Source organism: Amborella trichopoda, chromosome 12 (assembly GCF_054954075.1).
Source record: "Amborella trichopoda isolate Santa Cruz 75 chromosome 12, AtrichopodaSantaCruz75HAP2 v2.0, whole genome shotgun sequence".
In the NCBI taxonomy this organism is placed as follows: domain Eukaryota; kingdom Viridiplantae; phylum Streptophyta; class Magnoliopsida; order Amborellales; family Amborellaceae; genus Amborella; species Amborella trichopoda.
The window spans coordinates 13,423,908-13,434,829 of record NC_142347.1 but is presented as its reverse complement, the minus strand read 5'-3'; positions in this window follow the sequence as shown (position 1 = coordinate 13,434,829).

Sequence of the window (10,922 nt, the reverse complement as noted above, 5' to 3'; positions counted from 1 at the left end):
TATCTTGCATATTTATGTCCTTTTGTAAAAACATATTTATCTACTTTCTTAAATAAATAAATTAAAAAATAAAAAGAAAGGGATAAATTCAATAATATTTTCTCTTATCTTGTCTTCTTTATATTAGACCTTATCCTATTTGCTTAAAATCTTGCTTTGACTTTATCTGTTAGTCTAGAAAAATATTTGACTATATCTTGCTAGAATAAATCTTTTTGTTCATGCTTATCTTGCATTAGTGATTAGGTTGTTTTTTTTTTTTGGCATATGCTTGTTGATCACTTACTACACACATACCACTGGGTGTTGAATTTCCACACTTATTACACATTCTTCAAACATACCAAAATCATCAAATTTTCTAAAAACCCTACACCAACCAGGAGTCATGCGAGAACCCAGCTTCGTACATAGGGCATTTGGATGATTTGGTGATGAAGCAATGATCATCTCTGGGGAAACTCTACCACGAATGCGAACCAGCAATAGTCAAGACCGACCTCTCGTAGACACTATAGCCGAACCTTATGAGGGCACTTTTCTAAGGTAACTCATTTCAACTTTTTTACTTAGCTAGGAACACTACTTAGCCCAGCCTACCCAGTGTGACAAAAGGTAAAAAATGGTAATTTCAAATCGATTTCCATTGCTTCCTTTGTTGCACAGTAAGTCTAGTAGTCATGTTTATAGTCTGCGGTGATTCAGATAATGAATCCATTGCTTCATTTAGACCCCTTATGATGGCTAGATTTGAAGAACCTTATGGCTAGATCAAGTTCTAGTGGGTCACGCAGAGCTCAACTTATATAGCCCACCTGTTATCCAGCTGAGCGTTGAAGCCCAGTAGGTCTGCCCAAATAGTCAAGGCATTCGACTCGGAGGTAAAGAACAAGGGTCACATTCTCCTTCATCCTTTGGATCTAGGGGAAATGCTGCCCAATCAAGGTCACATCACCCACAAGTATCTCAGTCTAGGGGATATGCTGCCTAACTAGGGTTGCTTCACCAAAAACTGTCTCAATTTGGGGAAAGGTTGTCCAACCGACGGTTCAACCCCCTTTATCCTCCAGGTCTAGGGGAGATGCTGCCGAACTAGGGTCACATCGCTCACAAATGTCCAGCTCTAGGGAAAATGCTGTCGAATCAATAGTTCACTGCATACCATCTTCTAGGTCTAAAAGAGACGCCACCCAATTAGGATAACATAAACAACAAATATCCGAGTCCAGGGGAGATGCAACTGAAATTTATACCATCGACGATCCCCCAGTCCCTCCTAACCCAACTCACACGGTCAACTAGACGCAGGTCGACTCACCCAGGCAGAGAGTCTAATATAACCAGGTCAGGGTTCCCATTCTAGGGGCCCTAGAAGTCAAATCCTGAGCAGTCACGCCTCATCAAAAGGGGGCACGCACCACAAATTCCTAGGTTTGATCTAGAACTCCCGGAGTTCTATAATTCTTTCATAACCAAGAACCTCAGACACCTGCCTTCAATCAAGCCTTTCATGAGGCGTGTTGGCCTTGGTGAGCTACATGCTTCACCTTGGACCTCAAGTTGTCATTTAGGTTAGAGTAAGGGAGCCTCTGTTACCCCTGACCACCAGAATCATGTTTGTTCAACCTCGTCGGTGATCCGTCACTGCCAAAATTCTCGTCTTCTGTAGAACTGGCTCGGCCATGGGACTGTCCATCCCGTATTCTTCCTGACCTGACCCTTCCTCGGTCATGTATAGTCACCCACCAATGCAGCCTCTTCATGCCACCCCAGTTCCATACCATCAATTGTAGGTGGCTTATTCAAGCCCTGCACCAGGTCTCTTTGCCTGTTCCACCACCTAATGCGGCTCCAGCTACCTTATGGGGCCCACTTACTCCTAGTCTGATGTAGCCCACATTAGTTATGTCTCTTATCCGGGTAACCAACATACTCTTGAGGTTAAGACCCCTGAGGTAAAGACCCTTAAGTCAGTTGTGTTTGCCCAACTGAACGGCAAAATGTCACCATTCAAATAGACCTTAGCTAAGATCGAAAAATTCTTAATATACTTCCTCCAAGATCTTACGTTAAATATGTTTTTGGGGATGTCGAACCCCTTCCTTCATGTTTCATATTCACAAAATTTTAAAACAAACTCAATGGGAAAGGTAATCTTGAAAATCATGTCACCTCTTACTTGTTGACTGTTCTAACACTTGAAGAGAAATCGCATCGTCTCAAGGCCATGTTTCAATACACTCTCTTCAAACAACGTTTAACGCGGTTCGAGAAGTACTATCAAAATACCCTGAATAAACTCATGATGAATTATTTCAACACTTCGTTCAACAATATCGTGGGACAAAACAACAACCAATGACCCGTAGAGTTGGTTGCAACCAAGAAAAACGTAGGAGAGTCATTCCTTGACTTTGCCAACCGATATTGGGAATCCATATCAAAGTTCATTCATTGTGCACGTCTAGAGACATCCCAAACGAGCATTGTTTGAGGATATTTTTCAACACTCGTATCCTCAATGCGAATAAGGAGCGATTAGTTTGCGACTTAGGCCCGCAGGTACCAAAATGTCTACGGAATACGGAAGCATAAGTCAATAAACCTTGATTTAGAAGTGAAATTTCTGACGTTCTCAGAACGGTCCCAGAATGATAAAAATGTGGCTAAGGGTCTTCTAAGATTAGTTGTCAAGTTTTGTCGCCATCCAACAATGTTAAGGCAGTGCAAATGTAGAAATAGTTTTGAAAATCAGCCTTTAACGCCTTGGAAATGGACCATATAATTACAGCCCTATCACCAGCGCATCAAACAAGCATAGGACTACTGCCATTAGATTCAAAACATTCAAAAAATCCTTAGGAACTAAGTTTTGGCTAAATCAGATGTTTTTGGACCAAGTTATGACAAAATTACCCAAAACAGGTAGGTCACACATTATTACGGTGCACCCTCAATGAACCGGTTTCCATTAATGGAAACTGTGTTTTTTGATTTCGGGTTCAACTTTGGACACTTGTATCTTCTTCTTCTCTTGTCGGTTCACTCGATTTGATATATGGCACGCCCCATAGCATGGCCTGAGCTAAGAGAAAACCTAGAGAGAAGATTGCAATTTGAACCAAGGTTGCAAAATTTTCAGTAAGCGCGCGCCTTGATCAAGAGGCCACATCACGATGCTCGCATATCGGATGGGCCCTAAAGCAGACTCATTACGAGCACGAGGTCAGAAGCTTCACACGAGTTGAATGTCGCCCGTGATGGACGGTTAGATTCGCTGCATGACAAGGATGAAATTGTTGTAATTTTAGTCCATCGAAAATAAAATTCTAGCCAATATACCTAATTTGGAAAATGGTTCTTCAGGCACCAAATCGAGCAACGTTCATTGCAACATTCCCACGACATCTTGCTCGTCGAAATATAGTGAAGAAATTGTGGAAAAACAACAAGAAACGGGCGTGATCTTGAGTCAAAGATCACACGTTTCTCTTAATTTTCACACGTTGAAATGGGTATCAAAATGACCGTTTCCCGGAGCCGATCAAGAAACCAATAATCTTTTAGTTGGATAGAGGCTGGAAAGACCGCAAACATGACATGAAAGATCGTAAGAGTTGCATGGTCATGAGAGGGACCATTTCAAAATTTCAGGAATTGTGGGTGATGGGAAAAATCGTCATTTTGCCCCTATTTCTTTATTTTTAATTAATTCATTTTAATGCTATGTTTAATCAATTAGGTTAGAAATTGGGCATCCACCCATATTTGGATTGAAATTCTATTAATATATGTGATGAATACATGTAAAAGGTCCCTTTTTTATCAATAAAAATTTTAGCTTCAATTCAACTTTGGGCCACGTTTTGCTTCCTTGGAGAGACAAAGAGAGGAGAGAGAAAACTTTGGCTGGTACTTCTGATCCCATTGAGATAATCTTCTCTCTCCTCCTCTCTTTCTCTCTCCTCTTCTTTCCTTTCTCTCTCTTCTTCTTTCCTTTCACTCTCTTTTTCTTAACTCTCCCTCTTCTTTCCTTTCCTTCTCTTCTTCTTTCTCTCTTCTCTCCCCTCTTCTCTCTACTCTCATGGGCAGCAGACTGAGCCATCGCCCATGTTCTTCTTCTCTTTCTTCTTCCTTCTTCTCTGTCTCTCTTTCTCCTCTGTGAGGTGGCAGTGTGGGCCCTACCCTACTAGCGAGCCTCGTTGCTACCTCTGCTCTCTTCTTCTCTATCTCTCTCTCCTCTGTGAGACGGCAGCGTGGGCCCTACCCTACTGGCGGGCGTTATTGCTACCTCTGGTCTCTTCTCTGATCGCTTTGTCTCTCTTTCTCTCTCCTCTCTCATGGATGACAGACTAAGCCTCTATACAGATCTTTCCCTCTCTTTCTCTTTCTCTCTCCTCTCTTATGGACAGTAATATAAGCTGTTGTCTATCTTTCCCTCTCTTTCTCTTTCTCTCTCCTCTCTTATGGACAGCAATATAAGCCGTTGTCTGTCTTTCCCTCTCTTTCTCTTTCTCTCTCCTCTCTCATGAGTGGTAGCATAGCTGACATCCACATATGCTTTTCTCTCTTTCTCTTTCTTCCTCTATTTCTCTCTCCTCACTCATGGACAACAGCATAAGCCACCGTCCGTGTCTTCTTTTCTCACTCTTTCTCTCTCCTCTCTCATGAGCAACAACATAAGTCGCCATCCATGTCTTATGTCTCTCTTTCTCTTTCTTCCTCTCTTTCTCTCTCCTCTCTCATGGACAACAGCATAAGCTGCCATCTACGTCTCTCCTCAGCTGCCATCTACGTCTCTCCTCTTCCTTCCTTCTTCTCTTAATTCGCCCTTAGGATGGCAGGGTAAACTCGTCGTGCCCAACTTCTCTTCTTTTCTTCTCTCTTTCTTCTCTCATCAAAACTTTATTTCTTTTCTCTCTTCCACTCTTTCTTATCGCTCTCTTTTATTTCACTCTCATCTCTTCTCCCTTTTGGAAGCTCTAGCGGAGCCAAGCTAGCCTTCACCCCTCTCTCTTTCTCTTCTGTCTATCTTCTCTTTCATTCTTCTCTCTTCTGTCTCTATGAGGGAACAGGTAAAAAGCAAACTAGCCCTCACTTTCTTTCTCCTTTTTTCCTCTGAAGAGCTAGGTGAAATCCAGACTAGCCTTCGTCCCTCTTTTCTCTCTTCTTCCAAAAAATACTTTTTTATCCCTGAAGAGCTAGGTGAAAGCTAGATTAGCCTTTGTCTCTCTTTTCTCTCTCTATTTCTCTCCTCTCTCTCTGAAGGACTGGGTGAAAGCCAAACTGCCTTCATCTCTTTTCTCTATCTATCCTCTTCTCTTTCCTTCTCTTCTCTCTAAAAGTCATTTCTCTTTAATGTCTTTTCTCCATCTAACGCTTTTTCTCTTTCTCTTTACTGTAAAGTATGCACTGAGAGTCCCTTGTTAAGGAGACACCGTGAGGCTGTCGAATTGACACATATTCTACTACGTTATTTGCCATTTTCCTTTTGAGTACACACACATGCATGTGCTCACCTCATGACAAGGTGGAGTCATCTGACCCACTTGTCTCTATATATAATGTGTGTGTGTGGTTGCAGAAAAGAAGAAACAAGTAAAGGGAGACGATTCCCAACAGGCCACAGGCCAGGGGGAATTCTTCGCGATCTAGGAGGGCACCTACGCATGACGGACCCACGTGAATAAGTCCCGCCTCACGACCAAATTCCTCTCTCACCGGTTGGTATTCTTATCCGTGTCATCTTTACGAGGTTCCCGAGAGAGCGATCTTCGGTCTTGGGCTCGATGCGAACCAAGAGTCATGCCACCAGGTCATAAGGCCCCATATCTTTTTAGACTACTTCCAACTACATGCTTTTGGGCTTATTTCTTACCTTTTTCTACCCTTCCACTTGAACTAATTCGCACCTCCTAACAGTTGCTGTAATGGGTCAACATCACACATGACTAACCTACCTAAGTCTACTCTCTCTCATTTTACCGCCTATTGGTGCCATGCCTAAATTCTCTCGAATAGATTCATTATAAATTCTATCTCTTCTTGTCTGATCATTCATCCATCCCAACATCTTCATCTCCACTACACTTATTCTATGAATTGCTTTTTGTCTGCCAATATTCTACCCCATAGAGTAAAGCTGGTCTCACTACTGTCTTACAGACTATTCCCTTCAGCCTCATTGGTATACAGTGAGCACATAAAATTTCAGTTGCACATCTCCAATTTACCCACCCAGCTATAATTCTATGTACAATTGGCCAGATACCTCGCTCTTGCCTCCCGGACCTAGATGATCGGGTGACACATGTCTCGAGTTCAAAAGACCAGGGATTTGAGATGGCTCTCTTAAGAACCTTGTTCACAGAACAAGGGCAGGTGCCCAACTGGTGAGAGATGAATTTTATTCGTGAGGTGGGGACCAACCTCACCTGGGTCCATGACTTACTCAGGCTGACTAGGGAGGGTGCCCTCTTAGATCACAACGGAAAGCCCCCCAACTACTTAAGCTGGTTGGGAATCGCCTCCCTTAACTTGCAATCTCCTTGTTTTTTGTAAAGCATGAAATGGTTAATTTGCATGACAAGTGGGTTGAGGGACCCACCCTTATCTTGGGGCGAACATGCATAGATGTGCACGTTCATTTGGCAGAGAAGATGAGAAGTTAGGGTGATGAAGAAGAGGATTTGAATAAGGGGAGAAAAGAAAAGAGGACTTGACAAGGGAACGAGACTAGCATGATAGCTAGACCAGTAGAGTGACTGACTCGGAGTGGTAGCAAGATGGGCACTATAACTCAGACCGGTGCGACTACAATACTACTTGAAATCAAGGCCGATATGACCGTCCTAATCTAGTGTGGCAACATGGTACTCTGGACCAGCATGACGACAATACTGCTGGACAGCCAGACCGCTATCATAGTGTTAGACTAAGTCTATCTTTTTAGTCAAGCGAGAAGAGAAGAGAACGAAGATAAACACGAGATGGAGTAGGAAGGTCTCAGCGGCATTAGGCATTATTGTCCACAGTCAGGAAGTAACAGTGTCATGGCCCCTAAACGACGCTAGACGCTGCTGCTCACGGTGGAAGGGTGAACAATGAGCTGCGGATGTCGGTGGCCTTCATCGTCGGTGACATGGGAAGGCAGTTATGACCCTTCACGAGCGGCGGTTAGTGTCACCATTTGCAATAGGCACAGAGTGCAGAAGAGAGGCATGCGAACGGCGGTAGGTACCACCTTCTGCGACAGACCCGAAGCATGGGTGAGACCTCTGTAGGCAGCGATAAGCATTGCCATCGGCGATAGATATGGGATGCCAAAGACATGTCTGCGAATGACAATAACTAGTGCCATCTACGCTGGCGCAGAACGCCAAAGACACGCTTGCAAACGGTGATGAGAAGCGTCGTTTGCGACCCGTGAGAAGAAAGAGAGATGGTTCGCGGTCGGTGATGTATATCGCTGTGCGTGACACCAATCCTGGAACCAAAATAGGAGCCTGACCTGCTAGATGAGCACAGCCCCGCTCACCATGTACTCCTTTAGACGGCGTTACGCGCAACAACGACTAATGTCATGTGTGAACTATGTTGAGGAAAAGAGACGAAGAAGAGAGAAGGAAAGAGAAAGAAGTTCACGCTTGACGCTGCCATTGCCATGCACGATCTGCAAAACCATAGGAGGGGGGAGAAAGAAAGAGGCATGCTTGGCACTGCCACTGCCGTGCATAGCCTCTGAGAAAGATTTAGCAGAGAAAAAGAATACAGATGGAGAAGAAGAAAGAGAAGAAGGGAGAGGAGATGAGAGAAAAAGAAAACTGAAGAGAGAAGAAGGGAAGGGAGAGAAAATACCTCGAAGATAGGAGGGGTACCACTCTAAACTTTCTCTCTCCTCTCTCTCTCTCTCTAAGACATGCTTAAGAGAATTCAAGAAGAAAGCTTTAATTTTTATTGATCAAGAGTCGAATCTTTATACAATGATTTTCCAACCAGAGGCTCTCCTTTTTTATTAATGAGAGGTAGTGTCTATTTATAGATTAAGGCTAAAACGTGGGTGGATTATCCAAAACTAACCATAATTGATAATAATTAACGCTTATTTGAATTAAAAAATTAAGAAAATAGGGTGCAAAATGATTGATTTGCCCCTACCTAACAATTGGATAAATTCCAAAATAGTCCCTGCTGAGAACAAGGGACGTTCTTGATTCTTCTCGGACGATCCAAATGAACAAAATATAATTGCCATCGCACAGGGATCGATGCTACAATCATTTTGATAATAATTTTAAGCCATGAATCATACTTTAAAGGCATTATCACATAACTTGAAATTTGAGTAGATCTTGACAATATTTGATTGACAGTGCGTCTTCATCTTGATATTTTCCTTCGATTTCTTTGCTGAATTGCACTGAGCATGTCACCACGATCACGTTGCAATGAACAAGACGCGATTTGGTGCCCGAACGAAGATTTGACAATATCAAACTTTTTGCCGGAATTTAGGATTTTGGCTGTCGGAATCTACAGTGACTTCAACTGAATCTCGTGTGAAATCCAACCGTTCATCATGCAGAGGATTCGAACCACCGATGCAACTAGTCTCGCATCGATCGGGCTCGTGGGTGCTGTGATTTGGCTACTCGAGTGAGTGGATGTCCAACTGATTTTCTGCAACGTGCAGCTTTGAATCACAAACTTCTCTCTAGCTTTTCTCCCTGCTCCAACATCGTCACAGCACGTGCCACATATCAAAACGCTCTTTTCGATGAGATGAACACACTCCAATAAGTTTGAGTGCGATCCGATCTTGGACGAGGGAGATATGGGCGTCACAAATTCACTATTCGTGACTGTGCTTTAATGGAGTTTAGTTGTAAGGTAGCCACATGAGAATAGTGTGTGAATCCTCTTTTTTTACCCATAACTTCTTCTTGGAGTGTCTGTTTAAGTCAAAATTTGACTCCTAAAAGTTTCAACTGTGTCGAATCCAATGGCGGTGGTCTCACGAATGACAATTTAAACCATAAAGATACCCAAGGGAACCTCTCGGTTTCCCCTCAGGATCACACCATCCTTAAAGACCAAGGAGTGAAGTTGACCACAATCTGTGCATAAACATGATTTCATTCCATCGAGACTTCACTCCATCACAAAACTGGGAAATTGAAAATTTAAACAACTCCAATTCATGCCTCATCATTGTGGCCAAATAAGGACCCTCAAGAGGTTGATCACCTCACAAGAAGAGGTATTCATTTCAAGCCACTGAGATTGACAGCTGACACTCTGGAAGAGAGGTATGGGGATCCTCTTAAAACTTACAAAAAATCCCATTGTATCCACTGAAAAATGTATGAATAAGGAACGGATACAATAAGGCCAATCACACAGTACAACTTACCAGCTCACTTCAGTAAACTCTCAACATCCAACTCTATTATGGACCTATTGAAAAAGTCCCCCATTTATAGGGTTCAAATCAAGGAAGTGTTGGGAAGGGCTCATGTCCCAACCCACACGTGGCCGAAAGAGCTGAGCAACATGATTAACTTTTAATGCCATCGAACCCTATCACATTTATCGATGATGATATAGCCCCAGGGTTCAATCGTTTCCACACTCATCCACTCTATATGACCACTTTCATGAGTGGCTACACAATAAGGAGAGTGATGGTTGATAACGAGACATTGCTCAACATCTACCCCTTGAAAACTATTCTAAGGGTATGGCTCTATCCTAAACAGTCCTTAATTCTTCAAAAATCTCAGTTGCACCTATGATGGTGCCCAAAGAGAAACTTTGGAGATCATCCCTCTAACCCTTATGATTAGACCATATATCCAAATAGTGAGATTCTATGTCCTTGTGTAGACAGCCCCCTCAAAATTTTGGATAAGGGAAATCCTAAAAACTTTGATTCTAAGCCTTAGGATCACAAAGACCCTAGAACACTATAGGAAAAATAGACCCATTAGAATTATTCCAGACCCACCCAAAGTTCATCACAAGCTGTAGTAGACCTCAAGAGCTCTCCAATAGTCTAAGAATCGCCCGAATTGGACCTATAGATCACAAAATATAAAAATTGGAAGTTTCAGGAGGTAAAATCATAAAAATGACCCTGTAAATGGGCCCAGTGTGACCTGAGAGAGGCACAACATGTCACACAGGCCATGAAAGGCTTCGAGCATTGTGCAGGTTACCCAAGCTCACGAAGTGCTGCCCGTTGGGCTTAGGGGCGACCCGAATCCTATTTTTGGCATGTTTTTGGCTTTGGATAAATCCGAACAAGTCAAAAAAAAAAAAAAAACAATTGTGAAAAATCCTTAGATTTATTTCCCATGGCTTGGAGAATAGCTTGAGCTATCCTAGTTGGTTTTATAAAATTATGCACTGGTTGGCTCGTACCTAGAGGCAAATGGGCCATAATAGGGTTGGGTGCTAGCCTAATACTAAGTCGAGCAGTCCTACGAGGAGCTTGGTCTGCTCTACAACTGCTGTAGATGCTAGAAGATCCTGTAGCACTACCCCAAGCGAAATGCTCTCTATTGAGTGAATGTGGATCTATTAGTACAAGAGGATCACCTATTCTTAAACCATCGACTTAACCACCACTAAAAGCACATACCCTATCTTGTGTCCAACGTCAGGATGGGGCAAACACTCCTCCTTGTTGGAGGATTGCACTCGACCTAATCCCTTGGCTGTTTAGGGTGCTTCAAGTGATACAAATTGATGATCCCTAGAGCCAGACCGACAACTTTGTTGGTCTCCAGACTCATGACTAGGTGACCTAACTATAGGCCCAGGCTGAGGCTGGATCCCATCGTCTCATGTGATAGTTGCGCGTTGTCTTGATGGACGACAGAAAGACGTACCCGCCCTTCGGTACGAGTTGGCGGTCGACT